Consider the following 19740-nt stretch of genomic DNA (forward strand, 5'->3'; position numbering starts at 1 on the left):
AGAGGAAGATTTCTCAAGAGGCTGCTGTGACCATCAGGTACTCCCGGTTGTAACTTACGTGCTCTGAACCACTTCTGAGGGAAACCACACACTCTGTGCAGATTCCCAAATTATGTCAGATAAACCTGAGCCTAGGCTTAGCCATAGGAATTAATTCAACATCTCTGTGGCCCATATCCAACCTGCTACCGACTTAACTAGCTCATGTAGGAAAGGGACTAAAACTCTCCAGGTACGTAAGTCTCTTATCCTGGCAAAACTGCAGCACTGCAGAGAATAATCCATTAATTAAAAATTATTTCCTTACTGAAAAAACTTTACTTGACACAGTTTTTCAAGGGTAGAAAGAGTAGCTGTAAAGATGCACACAAGGAGATCTGTTCATAATCAAGATTTTAAACCAAGAACTACCAAAGTGAAGCAAATAGCACAGGGTTTTGTGCCAGCAAAGAGAGGTTCACCGAGAAAGGCACTATCAAGATGGCAAAGAAAGGGTTAGAAAAAGAAGTCGTGCTTCAGCATACAAAGAAGCACCATTATCCAGCACTTCTTTAGAGTAAAATTAGCCAGAGATGCCTTTCTGTTGCATTAAAAATTGCCATAGTATCCTTGAGCCCATACTAACCATGTTCACAAGCTTGCGTATCTGCTGCAAAGTCCCAGCTTTGGGGTCCAATTTCCCTGATTTATCTGAAGTAATAACAGTAATTTAAGACCTAAATGAACTATTTGCTGCACTATACCCATGGATGAAATGTACATATGAATTGCTTGCAATTAACTCAGAGTCTGACGTATCTTTGCAGAAATCAGTGGATAAATCATTGCAAATTGACACTTCTAATAACACTATCAGTTTGCAGAAGGCACAAATAAAACAGAGACATAAGACACAAGTTAAAACTGGAAAACTTCCCAAATGTGCCAGTCTATTGGCAGCTGGGATGCGCGGAGTCATAGAATCATACAATCATTTTGGTTGGAAGAGACACTTAAGATCATCGAGTCCAATCATAACCCAACATTGGCACTAAACCATGTCCTTAAGAACCTCATCTCCGTGTCTGTTTAATCCCTCCAGGGATGGTGACTCCACCACTGCCCTGGGCAGCCTGTTCCAATGCCCAATAGCCCTTTCAAGGAAGAAATTCTTCCCAATATCCAATCTAAACCTCACTGGTGCAGCTTGAGGCCATTTCCTCCTATTCTATTGCTTCTTATTACTTGGGAGAAGAGACCAACACCCTCCTCACTACAACCTCCTTCCCTGGAAGTTCAGCAGTATTGGATCTGGGCACCATGTACGTCACCCCATCGTAAAAAATTGATACCAATCTCACATGGCAAGATAGCGATCGATCCTGCTCTTGAATTACCTAGAGCACAGACAGGGATGCGAGGGTTATGCCACCAGCGAGTGGTGCAGATGACAGATGATCCTGCTGTCTCCATGAGCCGTCCTCAAGCACACCTGGCATAAACCCAGCAACTACCAAGTCACCCCCACCATGTCTTTGAAATATATTTGAGGCTCAGAGCTCTTACCAGAAGGGTGTCATATACCATAAGGATGTAGTATTTTTACCTCCTACGAGGATCCCTAAACCACGAGTTCCGCTGTAACTGAAACACAGCATCCATTCTTGCCCAGCCCTTGTCCTTCTGCAATCAGAATTCAGGACAATAGGCCAAAACTATCAGTTTCGCTGTCAGAGGGCCGTGAAGCTTGCTATTCTCATTCCTGGTGTGGACACGAGGCTCACACACCAACATTTATGTATGAACACACAGGATTTGATAGGAAAACAGAGACAGAAGAGACCTCGAAGCACTCTTCGCTCCATCTGCCTGGTTACAGCATGTCAGGTGTCAAACCCAGGTGTCAGCCTACTCCTCATAAAAATTGCCAATGATGGAGATCTCACCAACTCCCAAGATGGGCTAATTCAGTCCAAACTTTAACATTAAAAGTTTTTGTTTTTAAGCCTTTCCTCTGTTACATATTTCACAATGGTTTGGATGTTTTCCCCCAATCACAGAATCACAGGCTGGCTGGGGTTGAAGGGACCTCTGGAGATCATCCAGCCCAACCCACCTGCTAACGCAGGGTCACCAGAGCAGATCACACAGGAAGGTGTCCAGGTGGGTTTGAATGTCTCCAGAGAAGGAGACTCCACAGCCTCTCTGTGCAGTGCTCTCCAGACTAAACAACCTCAGCTTTTACAGTCTTGTCATTCATGTTTTCTTCTCCTCAGAACATCCTTGTATGAGGTCCATAGTCACCTGCTATTAGGGATTTTCCTGGCATTTCCCATTTCCCACCTCCATATGCTCATATATTGCATTTAATGTAATGCGAGCTCCCTCTTTACACCTCAGCCACTCTTCAGGTTCTCATTACCCTCCACCCCACAGTTTCCCCCTTGCTCACAAATGACCAGTCTGCTGTTACAGCTGCAGTGAGGCACTCAGAAGCCATAAAAACACCTTTCCCAAGGGCTGGCTGAATCTGCCGTGCCTCAGACCACATCAAATGCTGAACCGTTTGAATTCACAAGCATCTGACCTGAACAAAGATCCCAGCATCTGGACCCAGCAACCATCTAAAGAGTAAAGAATACAACAACATGTGGTAGATGCAGAGGCCGAAAGACAGGAGATCTGTATCAGGATTTGGAGCAGCTCAGTCATTGCCAGGAACACAAGTGTGATGGGAGTGGCTGAGGGACCTGGGGGGTTCAGCTGGAGAACAGGAGCTGAGGGGAGACCTTCTGATCTCTGAACTGCCTGAAAGGAGCTTGGAGCCAGGGGGGGCTGGGCTCTGCTCCCCAGGAACAAGCGCCAGGACCAGAGGAAACGGCCTCAGGTTGCACCAGGGGAGGTTGAGGTTGGATATTGGGAGCAATTTGGGCTGTCAGGCATTGGAACAGGCTGCTCAGGGCAGTGCTGAAGTCACCATCCCTGGAGGGCTTGAACAGACACATAGATGAGGTTCTTAGGGACATGGGTTAGTGACAGAGTTGGGTTAATAGTTGGACTCAGTGATCTTGAGGGTCTCTTCCAACTAAATGATTCTATGACACAGCAAAAGGCCTTACAATGCTCACATCTCGATTTGAAGCAGAGTGCTCCTAAAACTCAGAGGTCATCTGCAATCCCTGCCCATCTCTGCCAGGCAAAGGTAAATGGATAGAGGAGGGAAAGAGCAAACCTGAATGCACTCACTGGGAAAGCCAAGGGAACAAAGAGCAAGCAGGAAAACACGCATCAGTAGGAGAGCAAAGTTTAGGACTCCTTAGCAAGTGAGCCATGAAAGCAGTAACATATGTTTTTCAGCTCCATAAACCCAAGAGGTCTCAGGTCTTTCCCTTGCAAACAGAGACTTTGTTTGCTCGCAGATAAGAGTCCCCATAATCGCAGGCAGTTGAACGGGGCTGCTCATTTCCCACTCCTTGACAGAGAGTGAGCAGAGGCATGAAAAATAACCCTGGGGGGATGACGGAGGAAGGAGCAGGGGAGAAAAAAAGCAGGAAACGTTCAGCCACATGGCCTGAAAGCAGAAGGTACTGCAAGCCGAGCTTGCTTGAGAGGCCAGTGCACAAGCAAAGAGGGAGAATCTTCATCTTCTTTAGTGATGTAGAGCTAGGACATCCATCTTTCGAGGGGTAAAAAGGTATAGCAGTCAAATTGGTATTGCCCTATAGCTTTATCCTTGGGCATTTTGAGTCTTTTTCTTTTCTCCTGTATCTAACTAGTTTTCTCCAACACAATATCTTACAGCACATGGGCAAGGCGGGTGCAGGGCTCTTTTCAGATATTACAAACACACTTCCCGGTCAGCTTAGAGAAGAGAATTGGAAAGAAATATATATATTTTTTTGTACCAGCAACCATGTGAGGGATGTGGAGATGTTTTTCCTCAGCGCCCGAGCATGGCCAGCTTGGCCTGAGCATCTTGATGGCGAAGGAAGGCAGGAGATAGGAGTGATGTCCACTTTGTCCATACCACCTTTTCTAAAGGATTTGGAGAGAATGTGAACCCCATGCTAGGGGAGGGAGGTGCTTTGAGCCTGAGCTGAGCTTCCCCAGCACCTGCAGCTCCTTTGCATGGGGACTTCTGGTGTCATCCCACCACTCTATGGGGCATCGCTTCCTGCCCTTCCACCCAGGAGCTTCCACAGCATCACACCAACAGATACAAAGCAGTAGAATCAACCTCCTGGAAAGCTACTGGATGATCACCCTCACCATGAGCCGTAAACATTTTACCAACAGCCAGAAAAGCTCAACAAAAAGCATCCCTTAAACCGGCATTTCTGCCCAAGGCTCTGGATCACAGCCTAGGATCCCTTTTGTTTCACCATCATCTGCTTTCAATTTCTTTTCAGGGAATTAATGAGGTTTAACGCAGCAGAGGAAAAAGGATCAAATAAAATAAAGCTAGTCATAATCTCCCTATGATAGGGTATAGACTCTATATACTTTCCTTTCCCTGGCAGTTTATAATTATAATTTATCACTAAGACTTTCAACAGTTTCTTTATAAGCCCTAATTATACTTTACTTGTGTGTGGGATCCCATGGAGTATGTGCAGCCTGGGAATAACACATCTCATTAATTGATTAGCTGTTGGCTTTGGGGTGCCATTAGCTCAAAGCAACAATAGGGCTCCACACAGGGAACAATGAATAAATGTGGAAGTAGAAGGGGTAAACAGGGAATAACAGGGACAATATTTCTCTATTTAATTTGTTGTAGCTCACCTCCAACACGGCTGTGGTTTTCAAAGTGATGGGGAGGTTTCCACCAAGGTTAACGCCTTGTGTTTTATAATACACCACCACACTTCGAACAGACACAAACAATCAAAACCATTTAAACCAAATACAGCTAAAATACTGCATCAATTAGGATTGCACGGGGACTTATCCCCATCACAGAGGACTCTTTGTGCTGCAGTCTAAAGGTCAGACCCCCAGCAGGAGCTGTGCTGGACATAGGTGGTGCAGTCTGCTCAAACAGTCCCTCATCTGTGGTCGCATCCAAATGCTCTAAGGCAAGATCTTCTGAGGGAATCGATCAGCTTTGTGGGCTCAATTTGACAAGCTCTTGAGGAACCCTCCATAGCTGGGGATGAGCGAGATGAGGTTTGGAATCACTGCTGCCTGCCCCAAACTTCTACACATACGGGAGCAAGCCTCGCTCCAACATGGGGTCTATTCACCTTAAAACAAAACCAGGCGTTGTCCATGAGAATTGAGGGTAGAGAAGGCACCTTAATCCCTGGCTTTATTCCAGCGTGAACATTATAGAAAATAAAGCTCCAACGTTGAACCACGTTTTTGAACAGATCGATTTTTCCTCTCCTCCAGCCTGCTCCCCAAAATTGTCCAAAGTCTCTCTACTCCTTCAAGGTCCCTCTCTCAGTAGTCCCTCATGTATGGAGCATGTTTGTCCCCTACGTCAGGCGCCTGGGGATGACTCATTATCCACAACCACTCGCAGAAACCTCACTTAATCATAATCATCACAATCCGAAATCGCAGATGTTTTTCTTCATCTTCAAAGCACCTCGGTGTCTACGTTAACAAATGCGTGCTTAGGAAATTATTGGCCAAGCCTCGGAGCATTTACCATGGATTTTATACAAATACTTTCAGCTTTGCGTGGAAACAGGCAAGGGGAAATAGTCGTGTTTGTAAAAGGTTCTCACAGCACTACAATAGATTTTCCTTCTCATCTGCTAGGAACAAAATGAGTGTTTTGAACAAAGCAAATGAATAGTAGCTTAAATAAAAAAAAAAAGGGGGTGGAGAAACATTTTCACAAACGTCACATCTTTGGCTGGACTCAAACGTATTCCTGTCCATTATTATTACTCAGAAACCTCCCGAAAGGGCCAAATGGTTTTGTTTCTGCAGAGGTTTGCGCAACACTGGCTCCATTGCAAGGAGCAAAAGCATGGGCCTGGCACAGATGGGGACAATTTCAGCTTGGGAAACTGTCATTTGAGGCACAACGGGAGGTTGAACCCAACACAGCTGGGGTCTGGGTTTAAACTATTTTTGACTGAGGGCTGCTTTCTACAGAGGTCCACCCTACTTACCTTCTAGAGACGTCCTCCCAGCCCACTCCACTTTTCTTCTCCCAGCCCTCCTTATAGACGGTTGCACCTTCCCCTCTTCCTTCTAGAACGTTCCAACGGCCCCAACTGTCCTTCTAGGAAGTTCCACTGCACCACTCAAGCAAGGGGGTGACCCACGGCCACCAGCCCAGCATACTTGGTGGCCACCAGGCCATGCCAGACCTTGGTCTCCCTGGTCCTGAGGACTAAAGCTACAGCTTCTCCATCATGGTGGGTCCAGAAAATAGGGGAGCAGGGGGCTCACGAGCTCTTATTGCTCTGGGGAGGGAACACTCCAGTCCCAAGGGGAGGAAAGGGTGACCTGTGTCCAACCCAAGGTGCTCTCCTAGCCCCAGGTGGCAGCAATTGCTGATGGCTTTGTTGGTGGTAATGGGGGAGAGGAGATTCTGGCTGAGGGCAGCAAAGAAACTCCGAAATCCAGCATCAAATGCTGACCAACACAAGCAGAATTTTGTACTTTCATGTCTGTTTTCCATATTTTCCTCCACACTAAAATGTGGATAGGGCCCTGTTTGGCCACGGAAGGATCTGAAAAAGGATCTGGTACAGAAAACAACTCTTTTAAAAAGGTAGATATTCACATGTATGTAATAGCTCAGATGATGTGTTTTTCAGGAATTGCTTTCCCAGGGAGTATTCGCATGGCTCCTGGTGTAAGAAAATTTTGATCCAAGAAAAGTCTCTGCAGGCACTTTCCGAGCACCACAGAAATGGGCACAATGCACAAGTAGCTTTAACCCTGTCAGTCACAGAATCATTTTGGTTGGAAGTGAACTTCAAGATCATCAAGTCCAAACATTAACGCAACACTGTCACTAAACCATGTCCCTGAGAAACTCATCTATGTGTCTGTTCAACCCCTCCAGGGATGGTGACTTCAACACTGCCCTGGGCAGCCTGTTCCAATGCCCCACAGCCCTTTCCAAGAAGAAATTGTTCCCAAGATCCAACCTCAACCTCCCCTGGTGCAACTTGAGGCCATTTCCTCTTATCCTATCACTTGTTCCTGGGGAGCAGAGCCCGACCCCCCCTGGCTCCAAGCTCCTTTCAGGCAGTTCAGAGATCAGAAGGTCTCCCCTCAGCTCCTGTTCTCCAGCTGAACCCCCCAGGTCCCTCAGCCGCTCCCATCACACTTGTGCTCCAGCCCCTTCCCCACCTCCATTCCCTTCTCTCAACTCGCTCCAGCATAAGGGGCCCAAAACTGACTCATCAGCAGTACCTTCTCTCTTGGACCCTGAGCTTCTTCATATAGCTGATATATGAACATAACCCATAAACATGTAATAGCCCCCTTTAGTTCAGCCTTGGGCATGCCCTCTGTAAGGACAGCCAGCCTTTTGGGGAAGTTGATGTCCCTCTTCTGGGCAGTAGAGGTGAGAAGAGGCAAAAAATAGCCTTAAAAGTGGTCTCAGGAACAGCAGCTTTCCAGTTGTGACCACGCAGAGACCTTCCACCGCCCTGCCAGATGTTGGTCCCAGTTGGCAGCAGTGAGACATCTGTGTTTGAGTGTCATTTTGCTCACCTAAATTGGGAATCAGGAGCATCAGTGAGCTCATATCTCCAGGTCCAGCCTGAAAATGGAGACTCAGTATGAATAAATGGGGGTGAATGTTGCTCCCCACACTGCAGTTTGCTCAACAGGAGAAGGGAGGAGTTTTGTCCCTGTCGTGCTCGTGCATCATCACCAGTTCATCCCCATGGGGCACAGCCCTGGGCTTTGCCCCTGGGTGGTCCACGGCTTTCTAAGAAGTCACCCTCCCACCATTCAAAAGCAACCACGGGGATGCAAAAAAAGTGTTTCCACGGCTCAAAGCCTGCCTGGGGAGGAGGAGGAATAAATCCCTTGGGAAAAAAAAAAAAAGAGCTCAGAAAGCAGGGAAATATTTCTTTGAAGATAAATCCCATTTTGTGCAGTTCAGCATGCCCTGGCGCGGGTCCCTCTCTGCTCCTGTGAATGCCTAAGCGGCTCTTTGTGCCCCGCTGTTCAGGGGGGACGAGGAGATGGGGACGCAGTGTGGGGGACCCTCTCCAGCCCCACCCAGGGCACGCACCGCCGCCAGCGTCGTCTCCGAGGGAAGACTTTGTCCATCGGCCAAGAAGAGGGAAGAAAAGAGGTTTGCAGATCACATACCTCTGCCCGGCAGCTCTGCAGAGCTCTATTCAGCCCGGACAAAGGACGGGGGCCCTGGACGGCCACCGTGTCGAAACCCCCGTCGCTGGCCCTCCCCCAAGCTGCTGGTGTTAAAGTTCAGACCTTGGAGTAAAACAACCCTGCGAGGAGGGAGGGAAAGGGAGGAAAGGATGTTTTCTGTGGTGCCAGCCAGAGGTGTCTCTGTTTAGTTATCTACAGCATCCAAAGGCATCAGGGCTGGCCCATTTTTTGCACCGTAAGAATGTGGTTCTGCTGTTCCCAGAGGAAAATCTTTTCTGGGTGATTAAACACTACTACATTTCTGCATAAGCCATCTCAGGGAATTTTTGAACCCGCTTCAGAGCAAAAGGGTAGTCTGACAAACAAGATCCACACTCAGATACCCAGGGAGGTGCTGGACTCACCGTCCCTAAAGGTTTTTAAACTGAAATTGGCCATGGCACTTAGTGCCATGATCTGGTCAATGGACTGGAGTTGGACCAAGGGTTGGACTGGATGATCTCTGAGGTCTTTTCCAACTCACTCAATTCTGTGATTCTGTGTGATCCTGTGAAATTCCCTGACCGAACACCAAGCTACGAACGCAGAGGAACCTCCACCAAGCGCCTCAGTTTCCCAATTGAAGGTTGGTCCAACAACGCAACAAGAGCAACAGATGAGGACTGTACAGCTCATTTGATTTTCAACCATCTGCTTGTGTGAGCCATGTATTCTGCTCAGCAAGGCAGGAAGATCAGTGGGTTTAATTGTGTGGTCACGTCCCTGTGCAGACAACCCATGGGTAGAACCTTGAGTGACCATGGGCAGAACCTTGGGTGACCATGGATAGACATCTTCAGGGCCCAGGGCACCCAGCACAGGCAGCTCTCCTGGATCATTGCCCAGCAGCACTCACATCCCAGCAGCCTGGAGGAAGGGAACTATTTATTCGGTTTCAGAGTTTGGGATGTTTTCATTCCTCGTTTGGTCTTCCTATTCAGGACAGATGTGAGGAAGAAATTATTTATGATGAGAGTGGTAAATTACTAGAACAGGCTGCCGAGAGAGGTGGTCGATGCCCCATCCCTGCAGACATCCCAGGCCAGGCTGGACGGGGCTCTGAGCAACCTGAGCTGGTGAAGATGTCCCTGCTTATGGCAGGGGGGGCACTGGATGAGCTTGGAAGGTCCCTTCCGACCCAAACTATTCTAAGGTTCTATTGATTCTGTGATTCCTGGAAGAGCGGTTGGACTCATCTCCCCTGTGCTTGAGCAGTCAACCTGAGCTCCTGGTACAACCAGTGAAGAGAAATGGCTCAACTCAACTCTTCTAAGGGCCAGAAAATCATCCCCAAAACCAGCATTAACCATGAATTACAGAGGAGTATGGGATAGGCTCGGCTTGGTACCAGGTAACTGGTAACAGGGAGGGAAGGAAGAGGTCACAGCAGCAAAGCATTAAGATGGGAGCTGGATAATCTGGGGGGTGGAGAAGGTAAAAGGGTTGGTGTCATTCACCTGCATTTATTGCAAGAGCCAGGTTTTGTGCAATCAAAAATTCTTAAAAACTTTTCATGGAAAGAGAGCACATAGGAGAGAGCCACCATGACCCCACATAACCTTTCTGACTGCTCTAAGGCATGAATCAATTAAAGCAACCACGGAGCAAAGGTTAATCAGTAGCAAGTACATCTTAAGAAATAAGTAGCCTTTTAAAAAGCAATTGTTCCTGCCAATTTTCCCTTTCCCCCTTTTTCTAAAGTGTCTTTTATTCCTCCAGTTCTGGAGACCTTCCAGAATAAGTTCAGTGATTAAGAGCAGCTGCTGAAAGGACCAGACTGAATCAGTGCGGCAGAGACAACTGGACCCGTTATTGTCACGGAGACTCGGTGCCGTACAAATATCTTGGCGATTGAAAACCTTACAGGGGATTCCAGCCTAATTAGAGCAGATGGAGGAGGCTGGAGAAAAAAGGACTTGCTCACAGTTATGTTGGAGAACAGAGGGAATGAAGTGGGAGGCTAAGGAAGAGACGGATTCAAAAATATTTCTACAGAAGCAGTGAAACTCCAGCCTGAGCGTGAGGGCAGAGAGTGATGCTTTGAGCTGCTCACGTGCCCTGCTTGCAGATTTGTTTCTCCTTCTTCTTGCACCCAGATGCGGAGCTGACAGCAAAACTGACCCCATGGGCAGCAGCCACAACCTCATTCACACACAGAATCATAGAATCAGGATCATTTTGCTTGGAAAAGACCTTCAAGATCGAGCTCAACTGTTAACTCAACCGTGGCACTACCCTGTGTCCCTAAGAACCTCATCTCTGCATCTGTTCAACCCCTCCAGGGATGGTGACTCCAGCACTGCCCTGGGCAGCCTGGTCCAATGCCCCACAGCCCTTTCCAAGAAGAAATTGTTCCCAAGATCCAACCTCAGCCTCCCCTGGCGCAACTTGAGGCCGTTTCCTCTGCTCCTGGCGCTTGTTCCTGGGGAGCAGAGCCCGACCCCCCCTGGCTCCAAGCTCCTTTCAGGCAGTTCAGAGATCAGAAGGTCTCCCCTCAGCTCCTGTTCTCCAGCTGAACTCCCCAGGTCCCTCAGCCGCTCCCATCACACTTGTGCTTCAGCCCCTTCCCCAGCTCCGTTCCCTTCTCTCAACTCGCTCCAGCACCTCAAAGACTTTCTTGGCATACGGGGCCCAAAACTGACCCCAGGATTCAAGGTTTGGCCTCACCAGTGCCAGCACAGGGACGGTCACTGCCCTGGGCCTGCTGGCCACACCAGAGCTGATACAAGCCAGGTTGCTGCCCTTCACTCCTTTCCTGATGAGGATGGTGGCTTTTTTGTTTGCTACTGCAGCGATGTTTCCCTCTCCACATTATGGCCCCAAAAGCCTTTTCTTGGCACCAGACCTGCAGAGGACCAGTCCCAGTCCCTCACAGACTACTCATAGACTACACTGACTACAACTCACAGTCTCCAACTGCCTGACCAGCAAAAAGGACCTGGGCCAGGAGGATGGAGAGTCTGTCCTGTTCCGGAGAGCGGGTCCTCCTCATGCTTAACACTGCATCTTCCCTGGGGACACCACAGAGATTTGCAAGACAAACAATGACAGCAGAAAGGGACCAATATGAGAGCAAGACGTGGGCATGTTCAATTTGTTTGACCCTGTGAAGTATCACTCCTTCTATCCTTCTTCCTGGAGAAGACAAGAGATGCAGCAGATGCCAATGTCCTGGTGGGGAAAGTCACAGGGGACATCGGCCAAGGCCACACTCTGTTTACTGGGATCTTATCAAACACCAATCCCTCAGCCACCAAAAACCAGCCAGCTATGGCTCGTCCTTAAATGCTGCTGTGAGAAAGCAGGATACAGCACATGAAGAACAGGATGAGGACAAGATGCTAAAGAGATGGGGGTGGTAAAACCTGGCCCAGGTTGTCCAGAGAGGTGGTGGATGAACCATCCCTGGAGACATCCCAGGCCAGGCTGGACGGGGCTCTGAGCAACCTGAGCTGGTGAAGATGTCCCTGCTCATGGCAGGGGTGGCACTGGGTGAGCTTGGAAGGTCCCCCAACCCAAACTATCATCCTATGGTTCTATGAAGACTGTTCCAAGCTGGAACTTTGCTGCTGGGCAGGATGTGCTCCGTGTTAAAAGGAGGCAGGAGCAAACAGGTCTCAGCTGATGGGTGACAACTTCTGAAGCCATCTGCACACAATGAGAATTGTTTGCCTGAGTGAGGGCCCCTGGGCTCTCACACAGCAAGGAAATTAAGTGCATATTGTCAAAGGGCCACAAACTTCTTTAAAAAGTGTTTACTCTTATATTTTGGTTAATATTTTATCACTGTAAGCACAACTGTACGGTAACAACTCGCTCAGAGGCCCTTTGTTGGCTGCAGGTAGTTTCGCAATAAGCTACCAACACCAAATTTAAAGAACTGCGTTTTCATCACCAGAAATTACACATAAAGCTCAAAAGACACTACCTGGTCACCTCCTCTGTCCAATGTCACAGTGTAAGAAAGTCATAGGACCGGTGGTGAAACCCAGCTTTGCATTTCTCTGCAAATATTTCAAATTACTCTGGAAATCCTTCACACTTTTTAAGCATTTCAATACCAAAGTTGGAAAGGAAGCAACAGCTTTGGCTGCCTTCACGTTCAGAACACTTTTTTAATTAAAATCCAGTTGGTCCCATGGTACACTATGGTCTTCCTTTTTTCTTTCTTTTTTATTTTTGTGGTTGTTGTTGTTAAACGCAGCTTAAAAGCTTTGAGCAGCTGTAGGGAATTTCTTTTTCGGTTCTCTCTCTCCCTTCCACCTGGTATCACATGCTGGAGGATAAGTCCTGAGAGATGCTATACTCTGAGATCAGGATTCACAAAGCCAATGCAGAAGTGAAGAGGAGGTGACACACAGCACAGGTTGGACCTCCAGCTGACCAAAGTCTGCATTATCCAACGCAAAGTTGGTCTCGTCCCGATCCCCAGGTTCATATCAGCTGAGTGCCGAACCCTAAATCAAAATTCACTCTTTCCTAGAAGTCAAAATTCCTCCGTTTCACTGCTAATTATGGCTGTGCCTACAAATAACGTGGAAGTGTTAGGATAATAACATGAGACTAAAGCCGAGGCCAAATCCTGTTTTCAGCTGCTCTCCCAAGAGTGGCCCATCAAACCTCCCAAGGTGACGTGCAGCGACGGGGCAAACTATGGACCAGGGAGTTGTTTCCAGCCTTCCCAACCAGGTCCTGATTATTTACAGCTGTTCCCAGATGTTACACTTCCACGGGCTATTTGTTCCCGAGTCGACCTCCCTGTTTCACACGCTCTGTGAGCTCAGGGGAAGAAAGAGAGAGGCTCCTTTCTCCCTTTTTACTATGGAAACAGCCCTTTATCCCAAGAATTGCAAATGCTCGGCCGCCGTTTCCCTCCCACCGCCACCCCGGCTCGAGCTCACGTCTCATCCCATCTCCCGATTTTCTCCTCAAAAGATCCCAACTAACCCATCCCGCACAGACCCCGAGAGCCAAGCCAGATTGCTGAGTATCTTCTCCCTCCCCAACCAGCCATCAGAAACCCCCCCCCCAGCTCACAAATCACCCCTTTCTCTCCCCTTTTTGTTATCGTTTCTCCCTATTTTCCAGCTCTTCGGGCTTTGTTTCTCACTGCAACCCCGGGCGGGAGCCGGGTCGATCACCCGCTGTCACATCCCAACCAACACATTGAAAAGTGCGAAGTAAAGAAAGGAAAAGTCAAAGGAAAAGTCTAAGAATAAAAAAAGGGAAAATCAAATAAATTCCCCTCTCTCCTCGCAGTTCTAACTTTTAGGGCATGCAGGAAAGAGCAGGCAGGGATGTATTTGAGTAGGAAGGAGCATCTTTAAGAGTCAGGAGAGAGAAGAGGTAACTCACCGCGCCGGGACGCACATGGAGGGGTTATCTTTTGCTTTCTGCTGCACCTGGGTTGCTGTGTCCTTTGCTTGTGACACTCCGGGACCTGAATGGTGACACCGCTGTGTGACACCCAGCATTAGAGAGGCTGCTGGAGCCGTCCCTCCCACGGTAGGAGGGGCCACACAAGGGCTTAATAAATTCAGTCCCCAAGGCTGGAAAAATTAAAACCTCATCATGGGACACGGGCAGCTGCTCACCGCATGGCTCTGGGAGACATCAGCGACTTGCGGGAGAACCTGGGTTTGGTTCATGCCTCGCACATCCCAAATAAGAGAGGCTGGAATTCAGATCCCGCCTTGGCAGAATTAGCTGTCCAAAGGATGGGGTCTGAAGAAATATCCCAAAGGAGATTTGGGCAAAACGCGGCATTGCTGACCCTCAGAATTAAAATTTCTGAACCTCCTCCGGGGAAATGTTTCCCACGCTGTAAGCCCTGGGCAGGAATCTGCTGCACCAGATTTCTGAGCAACCCTGGATTCAAAACCTGATTATTTTATTTATTTTTTTTGCACAGTTTTGAGCTTTAATATCTAAATCCTATTAGAGCCATAACTTCCTTTGGAGGGGGAGAGGGGACAGGTCAGCAACACAAAAGCAGTTTGTGCGGCTGTATTTTGTAACCTCCCATGTGCCCTGGACTTTCAGACAGACATCTGTAAAGTTCCTTGGGCAAGGAAGCTGCACAGCCTCCCGCAGCTTCTCCTGCTCCTAAAAGTCTCTTCACTGCATGAGAGGCAAAAGAAACATCCCCTCCAGGCCCGGAGGGCTCTCGGAAACACCACCGGTGCAGTTTTGTCATCCCTCTTATGTCTTACGTTGGGATTTATCTTGTTGCATGAAAAGATGGATCGGAGGATCCTTCAAAAGCAAAATCAGCAAACTGCCCCTACAAGCGGGGAGGGGAAGAACAAGGCAGCAATGATGTCCCAGCAGCTTTTGGGCAGCTAACATTACAAAGAGAAACTTTCAATTAGAAGATGAGCTATGGAGATGACAGCCTGGTTCACTCTGAAACCTAATGATGAGCAGAAGATATATAAGAGTTCCACTTTAAAAGCAGTGTTGCTAAGCCTTACTGAGCACTAGATCCTAAAATGCCATCATCCAGTTCCCTTTGGAACTGGAATATTAAATAAATGAGGGAACCGCAGGGTAAGAAAGTAGAAGCAGCTGTTTTTATTGCTGATCATATTCCAGCATGATGCTCAGCTGGAGTAAAGAGGCATGGGATTGTGTGTAAACTTCTAGAAATATCACTTACTTTATATTCTGATTCCTGAAAAACTGTTAAATAGGGCAGGAAAGGGTGAGATTAAGAAGGCTGATGGCACTGGAGCAGCAACAGCAGCTTTTCCAGATACCTTGTTTTAATCTGAGTTGATTCACTGGATCTTTCTCCTCACAGGTTTGTGGCCGTGTTGAGCCCAGATGCACCATGAGGCCACACCAAGGTCCTGAAGGTCCATGCCCAGAGGACACATGGCATGGAGGTGGCCCAGCAGCTTTGAGTAGTGGAGAGTGTGGAGGGCCCAAGAGCTTTGTTCTGCCTTTGAAGCCAAGAGCAAGGCCAGAGCTGCCCAAAATACCTTCTGAAAGGGCTTCACCATCATCCCTGCCCAGGCTGCCTTTTTTCCAGCTGTTGCATCCTCATGGATGTTAAGGGGTATGTGGGGGATCAGGGGATGAGGTTGAGCAACATCATCAATGCAAAAAAGCTTCAACAGTGGAGGGAAGAGCTCTAAAAAAATTGAAAATGTAATTTAGAACACAAACATAGCCTGATCTATGATGGTGGATGAACCATCCCTGGAGACATCCCAGGCCAGGCTGGACGGGGCTCTGAGCAACCTGAGCTGGTGAAGATGTCCCTGCTCATGGCAGGGGTGGCACTGGATGAGCTGTGAAGGCCCTTTCCAACCCAAACTATTCTGTGATTCTATTACTCTACGATTAAGCTGCCGACCGGCAGCTTCATGCTGATCTCCTAAGAAATGAAGAAAACCCCAGATATCTCTGTTCTCTGCTCTGAAATAATGCCACGTTTTTGCTTTCTTCTAGGTGCAGAAATGCGAAGCCTTTAGTTCCATGCATTGCTCTGCAAACACCTGGCAAAGGACTCACCAGCTGGGCAGAGGCTGCTCTGGCTTCGGTATCTTCAGCTCAGAGTTCACCAGCTTATCTCAGCTGCAAAACCCTCACCCTGGTGCCACAGGTGGTATCCCGGTCCCACTGGCATCTGGCGACAACGACAAGCGAGGATTTGCTGGATCCACGCCACCGGCCAGCCCAGGCTTGGAGTTTATGAGGCCATAAAGAAAATGCCTGCACGGGGGTGGTGCCACAGAAACCCACCCCGAGGACATCGGCAAGGCAGGGCAGCCTTGAACCCCGAGGAGTTTTGCTTCTCTTTGTGTTAGGAGAAGATAAAACCAGGGGGAAAATGGAACAAACAGGGAGTGGGGACAGTCTGCCTGCCCAGCTGCCATCCACGACGTGGAGTATTTTGTTGGGAAATACATACGTTCAGGTCCTCCCACCCCGTGTCCTGCCCCGTTTGGGATGTTTGTTCTCTCACAGTGCCTCGGCAGCATGAACGGGCTGGTTTGTGTCCGCCTCCCCGGGCTGTGCTTGTGTGCTGTTCCCCCCACCACACGGTTGCACAATGATCTACTGCAGAGTCTTGAGAGCAGGTGACTCACGTAGGTAATGACATCCCCACGAGATTAATTACAGAAACAGCAACATTTATGTTTCTAGGAGTGATAAGGGAGGCAGGGGGGGAAGGAGGAGTGACCTGAATTGATCCAAAGTTCAGCCCTGGCTCTACCAGGGGATGGTAAAGTGTGGTCATGGGCAAGTAGCGCCTGTGTCTTGCACTGAGCAAAATCCCACCAAAAAGCAGATGCGTCAGTCAATGGAGGCTCAGAGAATGGACTGGGGGGAGAAAGGGACATTGGGTGGCTCCAAGTCCTATCATAAGAGAGCAGAGATACCTCCAGACTTGCAATGTGCGGCATGTACAAGTACAAAGTCCAGACAAGAGGAAAACATTTTTACAATGAGAGTGGTGAGAGCCTGGCCCAGGTTGGCCAGAGAGGGGGTGGATGAACCATCCCTGGAGACATCCCAGGCCAGGCTGGACGGGGCTCTGAGCAACCTGAGCTGGTGAAGATGTCCCTGCTCATGGCAGGGGTGGCACTGAGGGAGCTTGGAAGGTCCCTTCTAACCCAAACTATTCTGTGATTCTATAATTCTATGATTAAGATGCTGACAGGCAGCTTCATGCTGAACCCCAGGGGATGAGGCTGCAGGGGGTTCTCGCTCCCCAGCTCCCAGCCTGAATCCTTTGACACACAGCTCTGAAACACCAAAAATCAGGGAGAGCATCAGCCCTGTGAAGTGTTGGTGCAGGAAAACTCAGGGTAAAGGGGAGGTACCGTGCAAATGGGGAGCAGCAGCTTTTGCAGGATGCTGGCAAGCCTCCAGGGAAGACAGAGCCTGACCCTGCTCCTGCACCCTGGGATATCTCCTTCGCCACCATTTCTCAGGCTGCTTGGATTGATCTGAGTTATTTTTAAGTCTGCTTGCTCCCAATAAATGCTGCTGTTCCTTCCCGAGTGACAGCAGCGGCTGTGAATTATGGTTCAAAGCCCATCAATATGTGCCAAAGACCTGGTGGTTTCTTCCAGAGCGCACAAACCATCAGCTGCAAAACTTACCCCAAGTGTTGGCATTTAAACCCAAAAAAATCAACTTCAGACAGCCAAAATTGCCAGGCAGCTACTGCTGAGTCCTGGGGCTCAGAGTGGGGCTCTGAGCATCATTTCTGAGTGAGCTGCATCCCTCGGGCAGGCAGCGAGGAAGGACCAAACGGGTTCACCGTGCAGCCCGACCACGGGAAATAGCCCTCCTGACACAATTACAAGCCACATTGTGTGGATGGAAGGTGGTCGGAGGAGCTTTCACATCACCCTTCAAAGCGTCCAGCAGTGACAAACCTTTTGCAGTCATTGCTGCAGCAACTCCGTGCCCGCTCTCCCATGGTGGGACTGGTCGCTTGCTGGCACCACGGACCAGTTGATACACTGAAAAGATGAGGAGAGGCAGTCCTCACCCTTCTTCTTCCATATTTTACAGCTGTTCTTTATGAAACGGCTTCATTTTGTTATTTCTGGGCAGAAATCAGGGGGTTACAATGCACCCAGGCGGATGCAACTTGAGTTACCCCGAAGGGCCAAGGGGGTGAAGGGGAAAAGCAGATGCAAGGACCGGTGAGGAAGAAGAGGGTCCGATAAAACATCCCATGGCCAAATGTTTCCGCACCCAAGTGATGCCACGTGGCAAAGGGTGTGGGGGACTGTGGTGGGTGTCAGAAGTGAAGAACATTGGGGTTTTGTTCTATAAGCATATATGATCCATGCTGCTGCCTCTTGCCTCACCCTCTCTTCAGTGGGTGAATCTGTAGGACCACATCAGCCCCTTCCCTGACGGGCCCCTGCCGTGGTGGGGACACCCGGCTGCTGCTCAGTGGGGATGTCACAGCAAGGTCCCCTCCTACCCCAGGGTTATAAACCACATGGGTCCCCTTCAGGAAACCATTCAGCATAGAATCATAAAGCAATTTTGGTTGGAAGAGAACCTCAAAATCATTGAGTCCAACCATAATCTAACTCCAGCACTAACCCATGTCCCTAAGAACCTCTTCTAAATGTCTTTTAAACCCCTCCAGGGATGGTGACTCCAACACTGCCCTGGGCAGCCTGGTCCAATGCCCAACAGCCCTTTCCAAGAAGAAATTGTTCCCAAGATCCAACCTCAACCTCCCCTGGCGCAACTTGAGGCCATTTCCTCTCATCCTATCACTTGTTCCTTGGGAGCAGAGCCCGACCCCCCTGGCTCCAAGCTCCTTTCAGGCAGTTCAGAGATCAGAAGGTCTCCCCTCAGCTCCTGTTCTCCAGCTGAACACCCCAGGTCCCTCAGCCGCTCCCATCACACTCGTGCTCCAGGCCCCTCCACCACTCGTCACCCTCAGAGCATGTGATGCTCTTGAGCCCCGGCAAGTTTTGTGGAGACCCAGAGCTGACGCTCCATTTTGGGTAAGCAAAGGTGTTTCCCACCACTAGGTCTCTTAAACCTATGATGAGTTCCATGTCACTCAGCCTTGGCTGCGATGCTTGTGCTGCAGCTTTGTCATCATAGAGCCTCTTGGGTGACACTTGTCATCATCAGAGACCTCAACAGATGCTTCTCACCCTTTGCATGGGTGGGTGGCCTGGGCAAGCAGAGCCAGGTTGTCCAGAAAGAGCCACCATTGATGAGACGTCCCTTCCCCAGCACACCAGTGCAGGTGGTGACATTGCCTAAAGCTCTCACACCTACCTGGGAACACACAGCCCACCCTCCCCACTGCAAGGGAAAAGCAGAGATGGGTGGTGGCCAGTGTGGGGACACCATTGACTCTGCTCCAGCATCACCACTGACCTGACTTTGTGCTGGTCCTCTCTGGGCTGGGACCTACCTGCTGATTTCTTCATGTTTGAAAGGGTGACCGATGCCTGGGCCAACTTCATTAGGAGCTTCCTAGGAGCTTCATTAGGAGCTTCCTAAGTGGAGATGTGTTGAGACCTTTGTGTTGGCAAAGAGATGGGACAACTTACAGCATCACAGGGTTGGGCTCTTCCCAAAGCCTGGCGTGCTGTGAGGTGCCTACAAAACACAAAGGCCTTGGGTGAGAGGTGGAGTTAGAGTCTGATGTGTTTAGGAGATGCAGGGAATAGAAGAAAGTGGTGGATCCTTCCCACCCAGGGGACCATCATCGATGCAGTTTGGGGAATGAGAAGGAGGAGTGGGGCTGGGGGAGCAGTTTGTTCACAGCCCTCCTGCACCAGTCCAGCCCTCAGGAGCAACATTTGAGCATTTTAGCTCATCACTGGTGAGGAACCAGCCGACTGTTACGTGCCCACTGCTCTTCATGGTATGATCCAGGAGCACCTGAGTCCTGGACAT

General features: G+C 49.2%; 1 protein-coding gene across 1 annotated transcript in view; it reads right to left on the minus strand.

Annotated features, from left to right (window-relative positions):
- The window catches only part of GDPD4 (glycerophosphodiester phosphodiesterase domain containing 4), a 38040-nt gene extending 24189 nt beyond the window's left edge, over window positions 1-13851 (minus strand). Inside the window, exon 1 of the mRNA XM_065851626.2 lies at window positions 13693-13851. The gene's annotated coding sequence lies outside the window, so the exon portion shown is untranslated. The remainder of the gene's footprint in view (window positions 1-13692) is intronic.
- Between the last annotated feature and the right edge of the window lie 5889 nt (window positions 13852-19740).

This window comes from Patagioenas fasciata, chromosome 1 (assembly GCF_037038585.1).
Source record: "Patagioenas fasciata isolate bPatFas1 chromosome 1, bPatFas1.hap1, whole genome shotgun sequence".
NCBI classification, from domain to species: domain Eukaryota; kingdom Metazoa; phylum Chordata; class Aves; order Columbiformes; family Columbidae; genus Patagioenas; species Patagioenas fasciata.